At 39.2% G+C, this 26,096-nt stretch overlaps 1 long non-coding RNA gene across 2 annotated transcripts in view; it reads right to left on the bottom strand.

Annotated features, from left to right (window-relative positions):
• Nucleotides 1-3,401: 3,401 nt before the first annotated feature.
• LOC132394298 (uncharacterized) overlaps nucleotides 3,402-26,096 on the bottom strand; it is a 64,555-nt gene continuing 41,860 nt past the window's right edge. The window contains exons 5-6 of one of the 2 annotated variants that reach the window (XR_009512262.1): nucleotides 6,653-6,748; nucleotides 3,402-3,832 (exon numbers count right to left, since the gene is read on the bottom strand). This is a non-coding gene — a long non-coding RNA (uncharacterized LOC132394298). The remainder of the gene's footprint in view (nucleotides 3,833-6,652; nucleotides 6,749-26,096) is intronic. The other variant, XR_009512263.1, reaches the window with a different exon arrangement.

Raw genomic sequence — 26,096 nt, 5'->3', positions numbered from 1 at the left:
GTGACATGTGAAAGGGATGGAAGAGACAATATTATTTTGTTACCGGGCCATTGGTTAACATACATAGTGTTAGTAAGGGTGGATAAATCATCAAAGGAGAGATATAGGAAAATGGTCCAGTGAAAGTGCTTTCATCTGGAGTGTCATCAGAAAGCAGAGTGGAACCAAATTCATACAGGCTTTCAAACAGGAATTGCATGTATTCACAAAAACAAAAGAAAAAGGGGAAGGGATGCATATTCACTGTCCAGGACCGGAAGGCATTTTTGCCAAGCTTAGTTTTCTAACACAGCAGCTGACATTTCTAGAGATCAAAGAGTTGTTTTTGATTAAGTTGAAGCCCCAACTATTATTATTTGTTCAACTTCTTCTCATGAATGGGAGCACGTCTTCAGTTCTTAATGTAAATGGCAAGCAATAATCAGCCTGAAGTTTAAAGGACAGCTTTGCAAACAAATAGCACCGTCTATAGAGCACAGTCTGCTGGCCCATAGCATGACGCTGACTCTCAAGAGATGCAGTGTAAAACAAGTAAGTTATGCTAATTGGCCGCATCAAGCAACGTTACTTAGTTAAGAAAGTTTGCTGACCAGACTGATACTGTCACTTAACACATCAAATAGCTGTTAGTCAAACTTCTAAGCAAAGTGTATGCCTTTAAACTCAGCAAAATTGGTACTTGTTTCCCATTGCAACACACACACAAAATGCTGGAGGAAATCAGCAAGCCAGGCAGCATCTGTGGAAAAGAGTAAACAGTTGAAGTTCGAGCTGAAAACATTCCCCAGTGGCTGTTTCATTTGCTTTAATATACTGCCCAATCCTTTCAGAATACAAAATTCAATTATCTGTTGTGATATTAAACATGTCTATCTTTCTGATGTAGTCAGCCATTTCTGCTCTTTTTTTAATGATTATTGATACTTTCTTTAAATTCATGAATTCTTCTGTTTTCTCCTTTTATTTTAAACGTAAATATTTCTTAACTTCTGAAGAACACACTCTGCAAATTTTTTTTTAGGCTGAATGTCTTCCTGCACTTCCACAGGTTCTCTCAGGTTAATTTTAAAAATACCTTGTCATCACTTGTTATGTTTTGTAACTCCAAGACATCAGTGTAATTATAAGGAAAAGACAGGAGTCCAAGAGATGTGCGAGTCCTGGTTTTTTGTTCTTTACTTTAAGCAAGGTGCTTGTGTATCACGTGGTAATGTCATAACGTATGTAATTCATTTATTTTTACATATAACCCATAATAAATTATTTAAATAGACAAGAATTCTTTATGATGCAATATATTTACAATATTACTCAAATATTACTGAAATATTAAATACATTATACTGTTTGTTAATGCAAATAACTAACTAGCCAATCATGTGGCAGCAACTCATTGCATAAAAGCAGAAGGCATTGTCAAGAAGTTCAATTGCTGTTCAGACCAAACATCAGAATGGAAAAGAAATGTGATCTGAGTGCCTTTAACCATGGAATGATTGTTGGTGCCAGACGAGGAGGTTTGAGTACCTCAGAAGGTGCTGATCTGTGATTTTCGCACACAGCAGTCTCTGCAGTTTACAGTGAAAGGTGCAAAATCAAAACAGAACACACCCAGTGAACAACAATTTGATGGGTGAAAATCACCTTGTTAATGAGAGAGGTTACAGGAGAATGCCCAGAGTGGCACAAACTGACAGGAAGACAACAGTAACTCAATAATCACACATTACAACAGTAGTGTGCAGAAGAGAATCTCTGAATGCACAACACATCAAACCTTGAGGTGGATGACTTACAGCTACAGAAAACCACAAACATACATTCAACAGCCACTTTATTAGGTACAGGGGGTACCTAATAAAGTGGCCACTGAGTGTATTTCCAAAACAATTTTAATGCCTTTGTATAAACAGCATTTTTACTTGATTGACAATGTAATCATATATGGTGTCATACTGAATTTCAGCCGATTGTTCTCTCTCAATTCTAACCACCTGACTACTTCTTGCAAATGTCTTTGCACATTTTCCTCCAGTTCCTCAAGCAAGTGATCTTTTAATATAAAGTGTTACAAACTGTTTGTTCTTTTGCCAGGTTAAACAAGTCTTTTTTTATCACCATACTATTAGCTCGCTTTGCCATTCAAGCATTTTTTTTCCAATTAAGATTGAAAGTAACCTCAATAAAATGTTATCTGCAACTGTAAATTTCAAAGTACATTTAGATGGAGTTTAAGATCATCACTAGCAGGATCTATTTGAGTGCATTGGTGCCAGTTGTGTATTATTGATCTTGTGCAGTAGTCAGGTTCATTGAATGGATGGGTGAAAGATCAACCAGTGACCAATGGAAAATGTGTTCACACCTTGAACACCAGATTGCTTTTCTCATGCATTCGTTTCAGGCAGGCCTTTAAATAAATTGCTAGAACATCTGCTTTACGCAGATAGAGGGGTAGTTAAGTATGGAAGTATAGGTTTTCATGTCAATACAACTTTTGATATGACCAGACTACCAGGTTCAGAAACAGTTATTACCCCTCAGCAGTCAGGCTCTTGAAACTGAGGGCTTACTTCACTCAACTTCACTCTCCCCATCATTAACTGTTTCCACGACCTATGGACTCGCTTTCAAGGACTCTTCATATCATGTTCTCGATACTTATTGCTCATTCTTTTCTCCTTTCGTATTTGTACAGTTTGTTGTCTTTCGGATAATTGATTGTTTATCCTGTGGGCTGCATCTTTTCATTGATTATATTGTGTTTCTTGGATTTACTGTGTATGCTCTCTAGAAAATGAATCTCAGGTTTGCATGTAGTGACATATGTGTACTTTGAACTTTGAACTTTGATTGTTGTTTAATTACAATACTATTTTCAATAATATACGTAGCACCTTAATGTAGTAAAAATGCCCCAAGGGTGTCCGGTAATAAGTAATCAAATCTGTGCAAAGGTTTTAGGCACATATGCATAGTGCCTAAGCATGATACCCTCTCCCTGTCCCCTTCCCACTCTCAGTCCACAATGGACACCCATATTAGAATCAGGTTTATCATCACTTACATATGTCATGAAATTTGATTTTTTTGCAACAGCAGTACAGTACACTACATAAAATTCTAAGTTTCAAAGGTCAAAGGTTCATTTATTTTTATAATGCATCCCTATACAACTCTGAATTTCTATTCGCCAGATAGCCACAAAATGAAGAAAGAACATGGAAGTCGCTCAGAAACATCAAATCCACTCCAAAAGGAGCAGCATCCCAATCATCAACACCCCAAAACCCCACTCCCCTCACACAAAATAGAACAGGAACATGGCCCCCCCCCCAAAAAAGCCCTCCTCCGCACAAAAACCTACCAGAGCATCAACCCTCAAGCATCCTCCCCTTGCACAACAAAACGGAAAAGGTACGAGCAACAAACAAACACAGAATACAAAAACCAGAAGTATAAAAATGTCCACCATCCATAAACACAATAGTCCAATGCATAAAAGCAGAATCACAGTATCGCTGACATTTATGGAAAGAAACCACGCGAGGCAGAGAGGCCTACCCGCAGAGAGACAGTGAGTCAGTGCTGAAACTCTTGCCCGCCTTCCGCATTCGCCTCGATGTCACAATCTTCATCGACTCTTTAATTGGTGATTAATGGGCACTTTAAACATCGAAATGGTATTGAAGATCAGCTCCTGTGTCGCCTTGAAGTTTCTTTGCATTGAGACCACACTGGTATGTGCTGGCTTCCCAGAATCTTTTGGAGACAGCAAAACACTGGATCACTCAAACAATCTCCAAACTGTAAATTGCAGGCTCTAATCATCCTAGAAACAAATGTAATGGGAAAAAACATATGTAGGAAAAGAAGAAAAGATACTTTCATGAGCTATCTGGAAGATGTGAACCGAGGGAGCGCTGTACACTAGTGTCATCTTGACCAGAATAAATGCAGTTAATAAAATGACTTCAGTACTGTGCAAAAGTCTTAGGCAACCTAGTCATACTTTTTAGAATAGATTTTCCTCTGAGGTGCAGAGTATGCAGCAAGTCTGGTTATACTACCAACAAAATGTTGACTTCAGTGCAACTAATTTTTGGACTGGGTGTGCTACAAGCGTCTGATAGAATTGTGTTCACTAATAGTTGCCATCCATGACAATTGAAAGTTTGGTGGTATCATTAAATATTGCCCCAACATTTCATGCTGACCGTTCAGACTGAACTTTATAGTGAAGAACTAAATTCATAGGGTGAGTAAGTTTGACATTCAGTGGGCTAATTTTAAGTACCTTTGCCAGAAGTAAAAAGAGGTAGTGGCAGTCAGCAAACAACAGAGTTGCTTACCACACAGTTTTTTGCTGAAACTGCAGTCATTGCTGAGGAAATGCTAAGAATATAGAAGTACAAGACACGGCAGATGAAGGTCGCAAATTACTGTTTGGATGAGTGAATCTGGTGGAGAATGAAGATAAATTAGAGAGGGAATGCTGATAATTTAGATAATTTTAGTGAAAAATTCCTTAGAAACTGGGATCTCTTGAAATAGATGCAAACTATTTTCAAAATGAGGGGAAAAGTCGAAAATCCAAGGTGCAAGGGACCTCGTGAGTCCTCGTGCAGGATTCCCTAAAAGTTAACTTACAGGTTGAATCAGTGGTAAGGAAGGCAAATGCATTGTTAGCATTAATTTCAAGTGGACTAGAATATAAAGCAATGACTTAATGCTAAGGCTTTATAAGGCACTTGGAGTATTGTGAGCAGCTTTGGGCCCCTTATCTAAGAAGAGTTGTGCTGCCATTGGAGAGGGTCCAAAAGAGGTTCACAAGAATGATTCCAGGAATGAAAGGGTTAATGTATGGGGAGCATTTGATGACTCTGGGCCTGTACTCACTGAAGTTTAAAAGAATGAGGGGGTCTCAATGAAACCTATCAAATATTAAAGGGTTGAGATATAGTGGATGTGGAGACAATGTTTCCTATAGTGGGTGAGTCCAGGACCAGAGGGCATATCCTCAGAATAGAGATGAGGAAAAATTCCTATAGCCAGAATGTAGTGAATCTGTAGAATTTATTTCCACTGACAGCTGAGGAGGGTATGCCATTGGTATATTTAAAGCAGAGATTGATAAGTTCTTGATTAGTCTGGGGGTCAAAGGATATGAGGAGAAGGCAGGATAATAAATCAACTATGATGGAATGGTGGAGAAGACTTGATGGACTGAATGGCCTAATTCCATTCCTTTGTCTTATGGACTCATGGTCTTATAACATGTCATTACTGAAATATTAATATCTGAGAGCTACGCACAGATGAGGGTGGACCACTAACCGGCTGGGGCTTCAAGCACTTATGAGGAGCAGGAAACCGTTAGACTCGAAGCATTTGTTGATTGCCTAAATTTAAATTCAGCCCCACTGATGGTGAATAATGTAGCTTGTGAGGAAAGCAGGAACTATACAGGTTAAATCAAATATCAATACCACTCTTCATCAAGCTGAGCCTAATCCTTAAATCTCGAGACAAATTATGTCCTTCAGTGTACAATATTAATCATTCAGCATGCGGAACTCATGCACCTTCTGCTTTTAGAAAGGTTCAGTTTTGGGCTTAACATCTGAGAGTCATAGTCTTGCTGACTGAGATACACATGTATTTATGCATTTTATTACTTTGCATTTGGGTTTAGCTTGAATGATCCCTATGGTCTTACATTTGCTGTTCATATGAGCACTACAATGACTAATGGGGTGTTAGGCTGTGTCCCTATCACTTTCAAAAGCCAATCATATGATGGGTATCTGTTCTAATATTCCAAGAAGTGAATGTAAATTACAAATCGCAGCACAATCTCATTTGATGATAACACAAATACTCACTGTATATAATAAGAAATATCTTTTGGTCAGAAGTCAAAATTAAACTTTCTGAATGTCACTAGACTATCTCTTTTCCGTTTCAAGATCATTTTCTTCATGCCACTTGATAATCCATGAAGGATTGCAACACTGACAGCATTTCTTTGAATAAACAAGAGGGTATCTGTTAAATGTGAAGGTTAAGTTTGTCTGTCTCTGATGAAAAAAGTATCTATTGTATCTCTTAATTCCAAGGTGGAAGTGACAACATCATTCGTGCAACTTTATGAGATCTTTCTTACTTAGCATTCTATAGGGTTTTGATAGGATAAATTGAGCAAGGAATTTTTTTATATTCTCAGACTGCTGTTTCATACCATAGTGATTATAAACAGTCACACTGAAGGACAATCAGGAAATGAGAAGCTCTCTTGTATCTGTGTGCAGAAGGGAAATTCCAAAGCTACTGTGTATTTTCTTTGTTCAAATTGTAGTTATAAAATAATTTCCTGGTACTTTAATTGCCCAACTGGCATTCTCTTTGTGCCATCTTAACTTTCCACACACAGCACTCTACATGTTAAATGCAATTGCACTCTCTGTTCTTGTTCTCCACAATCAGCAGATATTACTGATCGCACTCAGTACCTGACAGCAATGAAAGGGAAAGCGATATCAACTAATGACTGACAGGAGAAAACACATAAACATTTTAGAATCATGAATCTTGCTGAGTGTATATAAGAAGTGAAAATTAATAATGTTAGGCAAGTTCATCATCCTCTTACCCAGTGCTCCCAGCTTTATCCAGGCTTCAGATTTCCCAGGCTACGATCCAGGTTCACGTTTCTTACTCCATTCCCATAATGCATGTGTTTCTTTGTCTGTAAGAAGAGTAGGAAAGAGTTGGTGAATGTTTGTTGAAAAGCAGTGTGGAGATGTGCCAATGCCTAAATCTAAAGAAAAAGCAAGAGGAAACGAGGCTGAAATGTTTCATAGAACATTAACATAGAACACTGTAGCACAGTACAGGCGGTTTGGCCGACAATGTTGTGACAACCTTTTTACCTTGTCTAAGATCAATCTAATCTTTGTGTAGGGTAATGTAATGGGTGACAGATAACAGATACTGTTCATAATAGACACTGTTCTGTATAATTCACAAACATCATCATTAAGTTTTTTTTAACTTTAAGAGACAGTGTCTGTCATAATGACATCAGTGTAAGGTGACTTCTTTTATTTTGTTGGTAATGGATGCAAAGGGCTGCAGCTTTTGTTAAGCACATAATACAACTCTTGCATATTTTATTCACAAAATTCAGCCCTGGTGATCTCAAGGAGATCAGACAATTAAAGAATTACTCAACAACATGTTGACCAATGCAGTGGCTTAGAATCTGCCAGGAATTTGGGAACAGCACACAACCAGAGGTATCCGCTCTACTACCATCCCTGGCAAGGTGTTCAACAGTCCCTCAAGAATCAACGAAGCCAGCAGACCTTACTCAGTACCCCAACTGAAATTTCTTCTAAACACAATCCCCAATTCATGTCAGACCTCTGTGCCAAAATGACCCAGAACCTTGGTGTCAAATTGTATCACACCACAGTGTATCACCCACAGTCTAATGGCCTGTGTGAGCAGTTTCACCATTCCTTAAAGGCTGCTCTGAGGGCCACCCTGATGGACAAACGTTGGCACAATCATCTCCCGTGGGTCCTGCTGGTCCTTACAAAGGCTCTAAAAGAGGATCTGCAGCACTCCGCAGCTGAGTCGGTGTATGAGCAACTGCTGCAGGTGCCAAATAATTTTATTCCTGATGTCGCGGCCGCCTGGTCTACATCTCAGTAGGATTCCGCCCTCCTCAGAAAACTAGATCATTTTACATCTATTCCTACCTCCCATCACAGCCTACTGCTTTCTTAGGTACCAACTGACCTCTGTTCTACCTCGTTCATTCTTGTCTGCCATGATGCACATCAACACCCTCTTAAGACCCCTTACGATGGCCCATTCCATGTCTTGAAACGCGGTGAAAAGACTTTTATTGTAGATAGGAAGAATAAACATGAATGTATATCTGTAGATCACCTTAAACTGGCCTACCAAGACCAGGATGGTTCCACTACCTTTGCCCTTGCACCACGTTATGACCATCTGCATGTCAACACACCCTTGGATGAGGCAGAGGCATTTGGTGTTACTTTAACCAAGGCACATAGGACCCAAGCTGGGTGATTCGTATAAGCTCAAGACAGACTCACAATGCAGGTTTTGGAGAATTTATGGGGGCCTGTTTCAGGTAAAGTAATGGTTGATAGATTGTTTAGAAAAGAAACTGTTCTAAGTAATTCACTAACACCTTTCTTTGAGTTGTCGTGTTTACTTTAAGAGACGGAGTCGGATGTAATATCGCCAGTGTAAGGCAAATGCTTTTGTTTTGTTGGTATTCGAAGTAAAGGCCTGCGGCTTTTCTTAAAGTGCATAAAATGGCTCTCGCATGTTTTATTCACAAAATCCTAACATTCCCTCCTATACAGTCATCCACTTTTTAGTCATCCATGTGCCGATCTAAGAGTTTCTTAAACGTACTAATGTATCTGTTCTACCACCATCCCTGGCAAGGTATTCAATAGACTCACCACACTGTGCAATCTCTGACATCCCCACTATACTTTCCTCCAATCATACTAAAATTCTGCCCCCTAGTATTCACCATTTCCATCATGGGAAAATGTCTCTGGCTATCCACTCAATCTGTTCTTCTTCTCATCCTGTACACCACTATCAAGTAATCTCTCATCGTCTTTCACTCTAAAGAGAAAAGCCTTAGCCCGCTCAACCTAGCTTCATAAGACATGTTCTCTAATCCAGGCAGCATCCTGGTAAATATCCTCTGCACACACTCTAAAGGTTCTTCATCTTTCCTATAATGAGGCACCCAGAACTAAACATAATATTCCAAGTGTCATCTAACCAGGGTTTCATTTTGTCTTCATATACAGGATATGATTTATACTGATGATGAAAGAACTTTATTTTGTCCCTTTTGTTGAAAGATCTTTATTACAACAGAGCACCTTTCGGGTAAATTGATTACAGATTGTAATTAATGCTATGGACTTTGATATGGATATACAGTTACCTGGGCGGTGGGGTGGGGTACATCCCAACCAAAGGAGGTGTCAGGCACTCCTTCCCTCCACTAACCTGCAGGTCACCTTTTGGGCAAGGCCTAACACCTGCTTCACATGATTTGATCAGGGTCACGTGAAGCTATGGGAGGTGGATATTCATTTGAGCAGCTGATGCATATCTCAAGTCCTGCTTATACAACCACCGGCATCAGGCAGACAAACTCTGAGGAGTATTGACACTGCCCAGAAGGCGGCAATGGCAAACCACTTCTGTAGAAAAAAATTGCTAAGAGCAATCATGGTCAAAGGTCATAATCGCCCACGTCATACAACACCCCACATAATGATAATGATGATATAATGCAGGTGATCCAGACCAATGAAAAGTTTCCTTAGGGAAGAAGCTAGGATTGCCCAACAATTCAACTGACTCTTTATACTACTATCAGCTTTTGTCTGAACGTTTCTAAACAAATGCTCAAATTCAATTAATTAGGATTCAAATTCATCATCTTTGAGATGTCACTCTAGTAATATTGCCTCTATAATACCACGTTGACGTATTGAATGGAAAGTTGGGTGCATGGAATTTATACCAAGGAGGGAATGAAGGAAGAAATTTGGTTTGGTACATACATTGAGTGGAAGGTGTAGAAATGGTTGAGTGTATTTGTTCTCAGAGAGAGAATATGTAGGATGAAGACTATATTTGATGACAGAGAGCAATAGGAAAAGTCTGAGATCCATACGGGCAAATGTTTTTAAGTGGGAAATGGAATGCTGGTGGTCTCACTTGAAGTTCACATGCAATCATTGAACAATTTCCTACATTAATTCCAGGGTTGATAGCAATGAAGCTACCACTGGACTACTGAGACTGTGTTACAAGACGAGAAGTCTTACAACAAAGGCATTGGTATTTGTAGGATTGGGTAAGTAGCACCAAATTCTACCTGTGCTTTCCTGTGATCTGACTGCATGTCTCTTGCTGATATTGCTAAGATAATGAAAAAATTTTCCAAGCCTAATGTTGGCTAAATAGGGCTCCACAACTCCACCCCCTTCCCAGTCGCAGAAATTCCAATGCAAATTTGGTCAATGACTGTTTCCTCCAATTCAAGTAGTGCATTAATTTTAGTGACACAAGAAGTTCTGAAGATGCTGGAAATCTTCAACAATGTTGGAGGAACTCAGCAGGTCTGGGAACACTGTGGAGGGAAATAAACAGAAAGCATTTGGGGCCAAGGCTCTTCTTCAGGACTGGCCAGCTGTGTTCCTCCAGCATTTTGTGTGTATTGCACTAATCTCATCTTGCATCTTGCTAAATGCAGGAATGCTGCATAAAACCATAAGAACATGAGACCAAAAGATATAGGAGCAGAATTAGACCATTCAGCCTATTAAGCCTGCCCGTCATTCCAACACAGCTTATATATTATCCCTCTCAACCGCAATGTCCTGCCTTCTCTCTGTATTCCTTCATGCCCTGACTAATTGAGAGTCTATAAATCTCTGCCTTAAATATATCCAATGACTTGGCCTCCATAGCTGCCTGTGGCAATAAATTCCACAGATTCACCACCATCTAGCTAAAGAAATTCCTCTTCATCTCCGTTCAAAGTGGATGTCCCTCTATTCCGATACTGTGTTCTCTTGTCTTAGACTCCCCTGCCATAGGAAACATCCTCGCATAATCCACTTTACTGAGGTCTTTCAAACTTCAACAAGTTTCAAGACCCCATTCTAATGATGCTGCAGAGTATCTGCTTGGGATGAATATCTTGAGTTGTTAAAGCCAACCTTCACCTCCAAAATGTAAACAATGGCTCCAGCTGAGGCTGCATATTGGACCATAACTGAAACTTACTTGGAGACTCTTGGGAATGGGTATGCACAGTTATCAGGTAGCCTGAAAGAAATGTCAAAGGCTTTGTGCAGAGCTTGGAACCTATCCTAAGCAACACACAAGAAATGCTGCAGGAACTCAGCAGGCCAGGCAGCATCTGTGGAAAAGAGTAAACTGTTGATGTTTTGGGCCGAGAGCCTTCATCCTTCCTGGCAATGAGATGGTATCTAGCTTGTAGAACAATTATGTAGCATTTACTTATAGCTGAGCATTGTGGCCAAGCAGATGCTGTTCTGGTCAGCAACAACTGACAACTGGAAGAATGAACTATCTGCTGGAGGTCCTAATGCAGGGTTGAAACCTAAAACATTGACAGGACTTCTCCCCACACAGATTCTGTTCAACCTGCTGAATTCCTCTAGAAAACTGTTTGTTGCTGCCAATTCCAGCATCTGGAATCTCTCGTGCCAACAATTACCATCGTTTGAGGGAATAGGGAAAAGTAATGCTATTGGTGGTAGTGCTGATATTACAATCAGTTGTGTTTTCAGAAAAACTACTTCCGCATTTAGCAAGACCTGTTCCAGAATTCAGAGTTTAATTCTGGCACTGTTCTGTAAGGAATCTCTATACATCCTCCCCATGGAGTATGTGGGTTTTCTCCAGGTCTCCCCATTTCCTCCTACAGTCCAAAGACGAACTAAGTAGGTTAATTAGTCATTGTAAATTGTCCGGTGATTAGATTAGGGTTAATCAAGATTGTGGGGTTGTGTGACTCGAAGGGTGAGAAAGGCCTACTCCATGTTGTATTGTCAAATAAAATTTTTAAATTAAATAAATTTCCCTCTATCCGTTTTTTCCCCTCACTTTCTCCATTTCCTTCTAAATGCTCTCTGTCTCATTGTGCTGTTCCCTGGATTCATGAACTGCAGCTGGTATTCACATTTTAGCTGTTATAACTACTCAAAACCAGATGACACAAATGACTGATATTGATTATGACTACTAGTAGTTGAACTGACAACAGTTAAGTATCAACATTGCAAACAGATTCTTCTTCTATACAGCTCAGAGTGACCTTCAACCATGTGAACCGAGTCAATGGCACCCTGTCCTATTGGGGAGGTTTGATACTTCCTCAGAGATGCTTCCATGTTGCAAATATCCAGCTCCACCCTAGAATCTGCCCAGCACATAAAAGAAGATGCAATAATCACCTTAAAAACCTCTGAGAAAGCAGTTACTGTTTGTCTTCACTGAACCAGAGATGATTTATACGTTCTTCCTGACAAAGAGTTGGATACTCTGGATGTGGTCATCTCCAGCTAAAAGCTTCTCCCCACCTCCTCTTCCAGCATTCTTCCCTATTCTGCAAGAACTTCTGTCTTTCCCTATGTGATTTGATCTTTGAAGAAACATTCCTACTAATATGCCAATGTCTTTGAGAAAGAAGTTCATGCAGAACTTTGAAATGAGGGTAAAGCTTTTTAGCACCTGCCACAAAACCACATTCTGTTGAATATAACAACTTTAAAGAATGATGCAAAACACTCTAAACATATATAATCACAGGAGCAGCAGCAGAAATCAAATATTAGTTGATGATCACTTCATGTAATAATGAGATGGTTTAGTATATTCTGCCTATTGTTGACATTATGGAAGGCATTAGCATAAGTGCTGAGCTCCAAATGGCAGTTTAGTGGCAAATGAAAACAACCTTGATTGATATCAAGTTATGCCTAACATGTAGATTACAATTCAAAGTTCAAAAAATTCAAAAGTAAATTTTATTATCAAAGTACATATATGTCACCATATACAACACTGAGATTTTATTTTCTTGTGGGCAAGTCTATAGAACAGTAACTAAAACAAGATCTATGAAAGATCAACCAGAGAGCAGAAAACAACAACTGTGTAAATGCAAATATAAATTAACACTACAATAAATAATGAGAACATGAAATAACAAGATGAAGAGCTCTTAAAGTGAGATAATTAGTTGGGGAACATCTCAATGGATGGGCAAGTAAGAGTAATTATTCCCTTTTGTTCAAGAGCCTGATGGTGTGAGGCACTAACTGTTCTTGAACTTGGTGGTGCGAGTCCTGAGGCTCTTGTACCTTCTGCCCAAAGGCAGCAGCAAGAAGAGAGCATAACCTAGGTGGTGGAGATCTCTGATGATGGATGCTGCTTTCCTATGACAGTGTTTCATGGAGATGTGCTCAATGGGTTTTACCTCTGATACGCACTGCTGAATCCACCACTTTTTGTAGGATTTTCGGTTCAAAGGCATTGGTGTTTCCATACCAGGCTGTGATACAGTGAGTCAATATACAGTACCCTCCACTGCACACCAGCTGAAGTTTGTTAAAGATTTGGTTGCCAAATCTCCACAAACTCCAAAGGAAGTAGAGGCACCGTAGTGCTTACTTTGCAATTGCACTTGCGTGCTTACATGCTGCTCTGAAATAGTAACACCCAGAAATTTCAAGTTTGCTAACCCTCTCCACCTCTGATCCTCCAATGAGGGCTGGGCCATGGAGCTCCAGCTCCCCTCTCCTGAAGTCTCAAATCAGTTTCTTGGTCTTGCTGACATTGAGTAAGAGGTAGAGTGAGACATTAACCATGCTTTCACTAACACCCTCGCAATATGATATCTTGCACCTAACATTTTGCATCTCAACACACGCTATTGACTAATTCAACACCTGTGGAGCCCAAGAAAACAGAGGTAGGGAGCCAAATTTTGAGGGCCAGTTGTTTTAACATACACATATCATCAAATTCCCTCTAATCATCACTATTACATTATAAAATTATTCAAACATTTTAATATTAATGCAGAGGATATTAAACTGAAAATTTAGCTTTCCTATGTAGATAATCACTAAAGACATATGAAAGCTAAATGATTTTGTAAGTTTTGGAACTGGAATTGAAATTATTATTGTCATATACACCAAGATGCAGTGAAAAGCTTGCCCTGCAAACTGCTCATACAGATCAGATCGTTACACAGTGGACTGAGGAAGAACAAATAAAGCAATAACAGCATAGAATGAGGTGTAACAGCTACAAAGAAAGTGCAATGCAAGGAAAACTATAAAGTACAAAATCACAGTGAGGTAAATTGTGAGGTCAAGAATCCATCTTAACGTATTAAAGGACCATTTTATATTTTTTTAACAGTGGAGTAGAAACTTTCCTTTAGTGTGATGGAACATGCTTTCAGACTTCTGCCAAATGAAAGAGGGCAGGAAAGAGACTGTCTATAGTAGATGGAGTCTGTCATTATGCTGGTTATTTTACTGAGGCAGCAACAAGTATAGACTGAATCCAAAGAAAGGAGACTGGTTTCCCTCATGTACTGAGTTCTGTCCACAACTCCCTCTGGTATTCTTGCAGTCACGTGCAGAGCAGCTGCCATATCAAGCTAGCTTGCATCCGGATAGGATATGTTCTCTGATACATCGACAAAAATTCATAAGAATCAATGGGTCAGGCCAAACTTCCTTAGCCTTCTGAAGAAATAGAGGCATTGGTGAGCTTTCTTGCCATAATGTCGATGCGGCTAGACCAGAACAGGCCATTGGTGATGTTCACTCCTAGAAACCCTTCCAACCTCAACTCCTTTGATACAGACAGGAGGAATATGTACATTGAACCCCCCCACTTCCAGAAGTCAATGTCTGTTTTCTTTTTCATTTTGTTGAAATTATTGTCATGACATTATGATACCAAGTCCTCTGTCTCCTTCCTGCGCTCTGACTCATCATTATTTGTGATAAGGGTCACAATAGTGGTATTATCTGCAAGCTTGTTGATGGAGTTAGAGCAGAATCTGGTCACACATTTGTGGGTATACAGGGCATAGAGCAGGGGTCTGGAAATGCATTGTTGTGGAGCACCAGCATGTAGAATAATCACAGTGGAGGTGTTTCTGCCGATCCTTACTGATTGTGATCTGCTGATCAGGAAGTGAAGAAGGAGGCATTGACGTCCAGGATTTGGAGTTTAGTGATAACTTTGCTTGGAATTATAGAATAATAAAATATAATTGTAAAAATTGAGATAAGAACAATCTCTAAGGATAGTATTTTGTACCCAGAATATAAAATTTAACATGTAAGTTATTTTCCTTGTCAGAACTAACTATGCATAAACCAGGGATTTATCCCAAACAACATTGTTTTAGCACAACGTAATGCCCAGAGACAAGACATTCCCCAATGTAATTAGAAGTATTACTACGCAGTACTATACTATTATACTATAGGGTACCACAGTAGCATAGCAGTTCGTGCGCACTCTTACAGTTTGGGGCATTTCTGGGGTTTGGAGTTCAATTCCAACACCCTTCTGTATGGAGTCTCTGCACGTCCTACCCGTGGAATGCATGGGCTTCTGCTGGGTCTCCAATTTCCTCCCACAATCCGAAGTCGTACCAGGTAGGTTAATTCGTCATTGTAACTTGTCCCGTGATTACATTAGGGTTAATCAAGAGCACCGCAAACCTTGTCATAGATTCTGGAGGCTTCGTGCCTCAATGGCCCCGAGAGCTGCGTTGACTGGTGTCGGGGCCTTGGCTGTTGTTAGTGTCACCCATGCTGAACAGATCAATGCATGGGGACCAGGCTAAGAGTGGTCCACCAGTCCGCCAGGTTAGAGGGTTCAGCTCAGGGATACCAACCCTAACTGGTCAAAAAATAACTGTTACAGAAACACCAGTGAAGAATCCTTCTGTGCAGACAGACGGAGGACCTTCATTACTGTCCTAAATGCCAGCAGTGTAACGGGCAGTAGGTAAGCAAGTAATCAGGGTTTGTCAGGGGTTGCTGAGACAGTGTGGCTCAAAGCGCTGGAAGGATCTATTCCAGCTATATTGCTAAATAAAATTAATACAGTCAGCCCTCCTTATCCACGAGTTGTGCATGCGCGAATTCAACCAACCGCAAATCGAGAAAACCCGGAGGTATATACATGAACATGTACGAGCATGTACAGACTTCTTTTTCTTGTCATTATTTCTTAAACAATGCAGTATAACAACCATTTTACATAGCATTTACATTGTATTAGGAATTATAAGTAATCTAGAGATGATTTAAAGCATGTTGAAGGATGTGCGTAAGATACCATGGATAAGGATCGAAAAAAAAAATCAGAAGTTCTCTTACAAAGTAAGTCAGAACAGGTACATCCGGTATTATTTAGCGTCAGTTAGTCAAACGTTTGTCTTCGTATATAGTATATATTTTACCTTTCTATGCATATAAAACACTTAAGAATGTATGTTTTAGTGCCGGGCTTGGGAACTGAAGTCCCCGAGTTCGATCCAGTGATAGATCGCCTCCGAGCGTGCTCTCCATTCACGTCTGGTTGACGTGGAGGATCAAAAATCCAAAACCCCAAAACCCAATAATTAAACCACTGCGTTGCTTAGTAATAATTGTAGCTTTCATTGGGGCAGGGCCTTTCTCACTTTATCCTTTAAAATTGTTCTGATCGTTGACGACTGTAGCCTAACGTTTTTCCAATGACCAATGGCGTTTCACCTCTTTCCAATTGCTTTATTATTTCCACTTTATTTTCAATCGTGATCGTGATTATTTTCATGAACAGAAACACTGCGGATTCAGAGCTCCGCCACCAGATCCTAATGTCCACTGCACTGAGACAGGTTAAATAAGGTCTGGGGTTCCGCTGAGTCCTAAGGTCCACCGCATTGAGACAGATCGAATAAGGGACTTGAGCATGCACGTTTTTTGGTACCCACGAGGGGTCCCAGAACTAATCCCTCACGGATAAGGAGAGCCGACTGTATATCTTTAGAACGTGGAGAAGGTAGTGCTGTGAATTAATTTCCTGTCACCTCATTTTTTACAAAGCCTCTGCAAAAAGCAACCCAATACCAGAGCCAGTACAAGGATTACCCACTAGCAAGGATTAATAATGCAATCGGCTACATGTGAAAAACAGATGGCAGGTATATTTGGCAGAATGATCATTTTGAGCCAGGTCCAGGCTTCTAGTAGTAACTTTATAAAGCTGCACAGCTTGCTAAGAGGTACTTCGAAGATCCTTTATCTCTCATCTCTCCAAGAAACAAATTCCTTCACAGGCATTGAATAGCGGAAACTGGTCAAGTCATTAGTGTCCACAACTTTTGTCCCTCAGGATCTTTACTTTTTGGGTCCTCAGCAACATAAGGCAATTAGCTTCTCTAGAAATATTAAGCAAATCACTCAGGTTATATTTACTTGTGCAACAACATGGAAAAAGCATCAACTTTTGAATGTAATACTCAATCAACCCTTAAAAAATCGATTTCTTGTTATCTCTTACTTGGGAAAAATGGAATCACAGGCAAATTTTTTTGGAAAACGTTTTAATAATTGGTCAACACGACAGTACTTTAAAACTGTGCATTAGTTCCTAATAGGTATCAATGGAAGAATTAATTCAGTGTATGCTAACATGTTCTTTGATTGACTGTAAATGAACACAATCAGCATAGACACCTGCTTTCGATGATTACATCCTCCAAATCTTCACATTCATTGTAACGTTCAAGATGTTTGCCATTGCCTTCAAATTCTTTATTGTTCCTAATTTGTTGAAGTAATGAAATTGTTTCATTTTCACTCCCAGCCATTTCTGGTATCTCCAAGCCTGAATGCTTAAAATCACAGTGAGCAAAACAGTTCTGAATTGTCTTACTGCTTATTACTCACCAACTGTCAGTGACAAAAATCACGGCTTTTTGAACACAAACACACAAGTGAAGCTATTTTAAAATTTTTCTCTCTAAGCATGGTGTAGTGTCTAGCCGCCACACAACATTCACCTGACTGACGCTAGTCTGAAAATATTCAGCAAAAGCCTCTTGCCCCAATTAAGCAGCAGAGTGTCCCAAATAAATGAAATGAATCCTCGTTATTTTCTTGATTTAAGTTTTGTTCTTTAAGAGTTGTCACAAATAAGTGGCTGCTCTGATTAACTGATGGCCCAGTTTACCAGAATCCATGGCTCTTAAAACAAAGGGGGGAGTAAATGGCACTCAATGTCTAATATGTGGTGTTTGTGGATGTTGATAGGGTTATCTTTCTTGGCTGCACAAGTGAATTAATTAAATTTCTTCAAGCACTGGACACAGCACTTGAAGAAATTTAATTACTACCCTATAGCAGTGCGGTGGAGCTGGCATTAGCATGTGCAATATAGTGCAGATGCATTAACATTCCTCATCATGTGCTTCACTCATGGAGTTACAATGGCTTCATCTGAAAAATGGGTCTAATTTCTCAACAGTGTGTCGTTCCTCTAGAGCAAGGGTTCCCAACCCTTTTGATGCCATGGACCTCTACCGTTAACCGAGGGGTCTATGGACCCCGGGCTGGGAACACCTGCTGTAAAAATTGTTTATTTATTTATTTGTTCATTATTGAGGCACCACGTGGAATAGGCCCTTCTCATCTTTCAATCCGTAATGCCCAACAAACCCCGATTCAATCCTAGCCTAATCACGGGAGAATTTACAACGACCAATTGCCTGACCAATCTATGACCAATCTTTGGACCGTGGGAGGAGATCGTAGCACCTGTAGGAAACTCACACTGTCACGGGAAGAATGTACAAATCCCTTACAGGCAGCAGCAGTAATTGATTCTGGGTCACTAGTACTATAAAGCATTGTGCTAACCACTACACGATCATGCCAGCCTACTGGAAGAAGTCCTGAAAATTCTGAGGCTGCACCACAGTTCCTGTGTGGCAATGTATGCATATCCTCTTTGAGTGTTTCCAATGCTGGAAGCAATAATATGTTAATTATTTCATAGAAGTTCATCTGGATCTCGAACTTCTTTGAAATTGCCTACCAAGTCTGTGGCATCCACTAGTAGGACATTAATAGCAGGAAATCGATACCTGAAACCTCTGTTCCAAGTCACATACAAGTCAAGTCAAGTCGCTTTTTACTGTCATTTCAACAATAACTGCAGGCACAGTACACAGTAAAAACAAGAAGACGTTTTTCAGGACCATGGTGCTACATGAAACAATACAAAAACTACACTGAACTACGTAAAAACAACACAGAAAAAAAACTACACTAGACTATAGACCAACCCAGTGTCTTGCGATCCGGGATGGTGCAATTTCCCAACCAGGCAGTGATGCAGCTGCTCAGGATGCTCTCAATACAACCTCTGTAGAATGTGATGAGGTTGGGGTGGGAGATGGACTTTCCTCAGCCTGACTAGAAATACATTATCACACAGCTATTACCATTGGGTCAAAATCCTAGAATTCCCTCTCAACAGCAAGTGGCGGTATCATCACTGGAACAGATGGCTGTGGTTCAAGGAGGAGTTCACCACCATCACCACTGTGTACTTGAAGATAATTAGGGATGGCAGCAATGCCTACATACCCTAAAATTAAACACAGAAGAATATCTGTATTTGACAACATAAAAAGCCCAACCATCAAGGTTGTTTTTTGTTAATATAACTATATTTTACACAGCTGATGTTAAGAGTCAAGCAATTATGAGAGTTTGCTACCTGAAGTGTGAGACAGTATAAATGTGCTGCATTCTTTACTGTTATTGTTGGAGAATAACAATCTTTGAAAGTGCAAAATAACATTGCAAGTGGTATGCATGATAGTTACTCCTTTACAAATTAAATGATACAAAAATGATGTCTACATTTGCCATAGTTTGTTGTAGTCACCCTCGTGACATTTTACATTTGATATTAATCCTCAGTTGCCTTTGGCAGGAATATGTAGCTGACCCATCCAATTGTATATAATTATTGCTTAATTGGATAGGGGTATCATACTGTGCAAAAGTTTTCAACAGTATTCCATTCAAAAGCTTTGAACTCTACAAATTTGTTACTTAAAATAAAACTAATGTCAAATGCAAACAAATTATTCATTACAATATGTCGTGGTTGAACCAACTTTTATGACATATCAATGGAAAAACATCATAACACATATTCTTAATTAGTAATAAAATGAGAATCAAAAAGTGTAAAATTTGAAGGACCAGGAATTATTCATGGCTGTCAGTGACAGTAACAGCATTTTCAGTAGGAAAGAAAATTATTGGAGTTTCATATACAGGCAATTTACCTGTGTGATGAAACAGTTCATTATTTCAATACTATTTTTCTTACAGACATGATACAAATTCTCAGGCTTCCAGTCAGGTGCAAGTCTCAATTTTAACCAAAATTTTGATAACAAACTCTGCCATCTTCATCAGAGATTATGCATTTGCATTTCTAGTATGGTGGTATATGTACTGTACTCCCATCATCCATCCCTCCTGATTGGTTAGTCTTCAACCAATCAGATCTCCATTGTCCTTGCTTAAAATCATATTCCAGTTCTTACTTAGAGCAAGAGCTTCGTCTTAGTTAAAATTCTTGGTGTCTAGTCTTATTTCAATGGCTCCCTTCACCAAACAGTTCCAAAAGCCATTGGTGCAGCACAGTAGTTTTGTGCTGTCAAAGTCAATCTTTTGACTAGAGAATAAGAATTTTAACAAAGATGCGAAGGCCTCGCTCTAAGTAAGAACTGGAATACAATTTTAAACAAGGTGAGACAGCAAAAACCTGATTGGTGAGGACTAACCAATCAGGAGGGATGGACGATGGGAGTTGTGTATATATTCCACTGGATTACACATGCCTAGGCATCATCCCAGATGAAGATGCCAGAGTTTGTCATCGAAACATCAGTTAAAATTGACACCTGTACCCATACAGAGGCTTGCGAAGAGTTTATGCATCATCTACACCTGGAAAGCATTAGCTCCTTTTTGATATAATTTCATATTAAAGCACATGCAAAAGAATAAATACAGTATGCGAAAGATATTCTGTGAATAGGTTTGAAGATGGCAGTGCAAACATAATGAAATATTCAGTCTCTTATTGTCAACATTACAGAGTATTCAAAGGGTTAAATACAATAAGTCTTAACTGTTTCAATTCAGTGCTCTGGCAGAAGTGTGTGTATGTAGCCTAGTGCTGCACAGGAAGCTGTGCACTACTCACGTTGCTGCTTCAGTGAAACCGTGCTGTCCCACAGTTTAAAAAAAGGGGAAAAGAGCCTAAAGGCAGTAGGATAATTAAGCAAACTCGGTGACAGCTGTGGCAGGTCTTGTGCAGGACTGGCTCCACTGAGCTGAATTAATAGCATCAACAGCCCAACAACCTAGCATCTACATTAACATTTGATCATTAATTATTACCCCCTGACAGTGAGATCTGAAACCTGTCTAAAATTGCATGGTTACTAATCTATTGTACCTGCCCTGACAACCCCAACTGTCCATCTCTTGCTAACATTCCCTTCCTCTTTCCTTTACATTTCTTTCAAATCCTAAGAAACTCGATCCTTACTGTCTTGAGTAATTCCAAGGATTGTATAAGTATTAGAACATAACTTCGAGAGGTTTCCTGCATTTCAATCACAACCAACAAAAATACAAAGCATTAGCAGCACCCTGAAAGGCTTCGGGAGAATCCAATTGCAATGACACTTTGGAATCCCACATGTGATGAATGGCCTCTTTGGTAAGATGCCAGAATCCTGGCCAAACCCATGACAAGTAAGCAACGAAAGCCAGCACTTTGGGGAGAGTTCAAGAGGTATAATTGGATAGGGATGGGTGTGAGGGGTGGGAACTTGCTTATAGAAGGAGATATATGAAGGTAATAGAAGTTCCCACAGGCACAATAATATCAATATATGAAAATTCTTTGCACCAATTATTTAGTCAATTAAAAAAAAATAAGCATTCTTCTTGGTTTAATCAAGAAGCAAAGCACAGATGAATATGTAAAAAAAAGTTTAAACCTACTGTATATACAATAAGTACATATTGTTATTTGAACCCAATTGCTTTGCTCATGTTTTCAGAGACAGAAAGCTGCTTCCTTTATGTATTCCGGCCTATATGTAATTCCAGATCCACGAGACACCTCACTGCCTTCTATGATGGACCAGTTGATCCAGAGCTGTTAGGTGTGGTAGTAAACACAAGGCTTTTGCCACTGTTAGCCACATCCAGTAAATAAATAAATCTCAAAGCCACTTTGCAATATTTTGACGGCAGATGCATAATATTGCTCCCAGCACCTTCAGATTTGCATTTGCAAAAGGTCGCACAGAATAGAGAAAGGCTTTTTGGCACAAAGGAGCCTATACCAGGTTGATGTAAGAATCATCCTAGTGGGATCATTCCTCTACCCTCTCCCCAGACACCCACATTCTTTATCCTTTCAGATATACGTGAAACTACTGGGTATCTCCCAGCCTGGTGGCATGAACACAGAGTGATTTCTATAACTTCCGGTAATTTCTCTCCCTCACCCTTCTCTCATTTTCTATACCCCATTCCAGCTCCCCTCTTACCCCTACTCTTCTTCCCATCTGGCTATCACCTCCCTCTGGTGCCCTTCCTCCTTCCCTTTCTCCAATGGTCCACTCTCCTTTCCTGTTAGATTCCTTCTTCTTCTCCTTGAGACTTTTACATCTTCTACCTATCACCTCACGGCGTTTCACTTCAGCCCCTTCCCCCACCAATCCACCTTCCCCCTCACCTGGTCTCACCTATCACCTGCCACCTTGTACTCCTTCCCCTCCCCCGCCTTCTTATTCTGACTTTTTCTCTCTCTTCATTTCCAGTACTGGAAAGGGTCTCAGCCTGAAACATTAACTGTTTATTCCTCTCTATAGAAGCTGCCTTATCTACTGAGCATTCTGCCTGTGTTGCTCCAGATTTAAAACATCGGCAGAATCCCGTGTTCATCAATTGCTATGTTTTCAATCCCGCTTTCCCAGTTTTATTCCCTATATTCTCCTGTCTGACTTTATTTTTATTTGATTAAACTTAAAAATTTTAAAGTGGGTGCATGATATGGGGTTAAAAAGCATGTATCTTACCACTTATAAAATGAAATATGAAAGGCTTGAGGCAGTGAAAATGCATTATTTTAACAAAGTAGAAAAAAGAAAAATCATAATAGACGTTTCTACTATAAAATCAAATATCTGATAGCAATAGACTTCATTAAATTTTGTCACTTTCCTCAGTGTTTGTGTTTACTTTCTGCTGTATTGATCCAATTTTAATCTATGCTACATAGCAAGAATATGAAAATATTAGCACCCATAATGGAGTGTTATAATTACCTATGAATTCACCCATAATGTTAATTAACACATGAAAATAAAATGAGTTAATGGCACACTGGGAAAGGTAAGAAATGTGTATTGATCAATTGATCAATAACCGAGTATTGGCCATGATTAATTGGTCACAGAAATTTCAAGTGATCAAATCTCAAATCGATATTGCTCAAATGAAGTTGTCTGTTGTATTACCTGCCTGTCGTTCATCACTCCTGGCTGGTATTAGGTCTATACAGTAATATTGCAGATTTCTTGGAAATCAGAATTACTAAAGGTTTGTTTTCAGATTCCTGGATTTTACAGCCTTCTTGGGTTACTTGAAGTGAGCCAAGGTTGCAGTTTTACTGGTACGTTACTAAAATTGTCGTTCCCATATTTCTTAAGGCCATCCATTAGTAAGGTGAGTCTATAAACAAGTGGTAAATGAAATGCTGTTTCTTCCACTGAAACCGAATTGCATTTCAATTCATATAAAACAGAAGATTCAAAAATCCGCATAAAAGCATATTTGAATCTTTTGTTTCAATGCTTTTAGGCATACTGCTGACCAGTGTCATGGGATAAATAATGTGGGAATCTGCAAGATTTAGGTGTTTCCAAAAACAAAAAGGAATATTTAACGCTGGCCTCAAAGGACAGCATGCAAGTTTTATTAGACCCTCCCTCTAGAGAGAAGAGACACAACATTCCTCTGCCAGGAAACAGGAACACATTCTGTCATTGACACCTGCAGAAGATGGATACAGATACCACTATACTTAGAGGGATCAGATGCAGACATTTATGCCCCAAAGGCCTATCAGCCCATCCAGTATCACTTGGGAAAACAGATGTATGCATTTCCACTTGGGCATTCGACAAATTAATGTGAATTTTACCACAATAAATTTAAGTGCTCTCGATCTGGACAATCAGGGATCAGGTGTCTTCCAGCAGGATTAAAATGATTTCAAGAGATACTTTACAGAAGTTTTGCAAATCTCATCATAAAACATAGGAATTTGTTCCTCACCCAAAGATTGAAACAAAATCTAAAATAAGAATATGAATACCTAACCAGATTATACTTCCCTCTTTTGAAGTATGCAATCATGGCGGGAAAATTGTGAACTGTCACACAAAAGTGTAGTTAATGCAAAGTCAGTGTAAAGGTTACCCTTTGCCATGCTTAATCCTTCCTTAGCTGCGCAAGGAGTAACTGAAGATTTTGAGTTCTAAGGGCTGTTCTTCTTTCAAATCAAAAAGTATAAAATTCATAATTTTCTTAAGAAATGAAAGATTATAGCACTAAGTCTAACATGATGTGTTGATATTATAGTTTTCCTATTGTCTCTTGCAGTGGCAACTTGAGTCGGAATGTTGTAGTTTGAACCAGGGGTATAAGGTAAGTAGATCCTCCAACATACTTCCGGAAAGGTGTTACACTGCTGAAGGGGCTTTCCTTCAAATGAAACATTCATCTGTTTAGGTGGACGTTAAACTTCATTGTAGACAATGCTGTTCTGGTACACAAAACACATACTGTGTACAAAATAATTGTGTTGTTAATCTGTGTTAGAATGTTCATTCAAAATTTGTGAAATGCCTCAAGTATTTTGGGGAATGGTATGTTATACTACCCAGTGAAGCAATTATTCTGGAAAATTATGTCATTTAACCATTTAACTAAATATAGATCACAATAAACAGTTATGGTTCAAGTGATATTACTTCAAGAAGTAATCTGGGAAATAATTCAAGGGAGAGAAACCTGTTTTGGTCGAATGATTTGGCAAAAAAAAACAGAAGTTGGTCTTTAGATTTGAAAGAGAAAGATTGCTGGTTTGCACACATTAACATTAATAAAAGATTATTGTGTTTCACGTATCTATAGGATCTGATTATAGGGTATGATGTTCTTTGAATGGAAACCGTATAGTTTCCAAGAGTTAGTAATAGTTTGCAACTGAGTTCAAGGGGCCAAACTCAAGGTTTATGTTGTGAATGTCGTGTATTTTCCCCATTCAAAGTTTGAAGGAAATTTATTTTTAAAGTACATATATGTTACCATATACAAACCTGAGATTCCTTTTCTTGCAGGCAATCACTGTAAGTACAGTATACACAGTAGAATCAATGAAACACCACTCACAACAAGGTGGACAACAATTAATGTATAAATAAAAACAATGAACTGTGCAAATTTAAAAAGAACAAAAAGAAAGAAATAATAATAAATAAATATGCAATAACTATCAGCAGCATTAAATGAAGAGTAGTTAAAAGTGAGTCCATTTCAGTGTTGGGTTGAAGCTGAGTGAAGTTATCCACTCCAATTCAAGAGCCAGATAGCTGAGGGGTAGTAATAACTCTTCCTGAACCTTTTAGTGCACGTCCTGAGGCTCCTAGACCTTCTTCCAGATGGTGGCCATGACAAGTGAGCATGGTCTGAATAGTGGAGTTCCCTTGATGATGAATGCTGCTTTACTGCAACAGTGCTCCATGTAGATATGCTTAGCGGTGGAGAAAGCTTTACCTATGATGGACTAGCCATGTCCATTACGTTTTGTAGGCTTTTCCATAAAGGGAAATGCCAAATACCAAATACCAAATACCAATACCAATACCATACCAAGCCATGGTGCAACCTGTCAGTATATGCTCCACCACACATCTGTAGATGTTTCTGGTAGCAAATGAGCAATCTTTTAAATCCATGATCCAAATAAATTCACATTCATACTATGTCATAAGGAAATCCTAGGAGAATTTTCAGATGTTGCACTTAGAATCAATTATCTCTTTGAACCATGTGAAAATATTGAAATCAGGAAAAGGTTACAAACAGCCTCGAAGTGCATGCTGACATTATTGGCACACCTCAAAAGGAAATTCTTAGAGTTCCTCTTGAAAACTTCAGCCACCAAAGAAAAAAAAGTCAGTATATCATACCTTTTAACAGCTGCAACATATTTCCTATGTCGACAAGATGATACAACAGAGAGCATTTTGAAATATCTAGCATCACTGAACTTACTTC

The sequence above is a fragment of the Hypanus sabinus genome, chromosome 5, assembly GCF_030144855.1.
Source record: "Hypanus sabinus isolate sHypSab1 chromosome 5, sHypSab1.hap1, whole genome shotgun sequence".
Lineage (NCBI taxonomy): Eukaryota > Metazoa > Chordata > Chondrichthyes > Myliobatiformes > Dasyatidae > Hypanus > Hypanus sabinus.
Note: the sequence above shows the minus strand (reverse complement) of the source record. Positions and strands in the feature narration are given on the sequence as shown.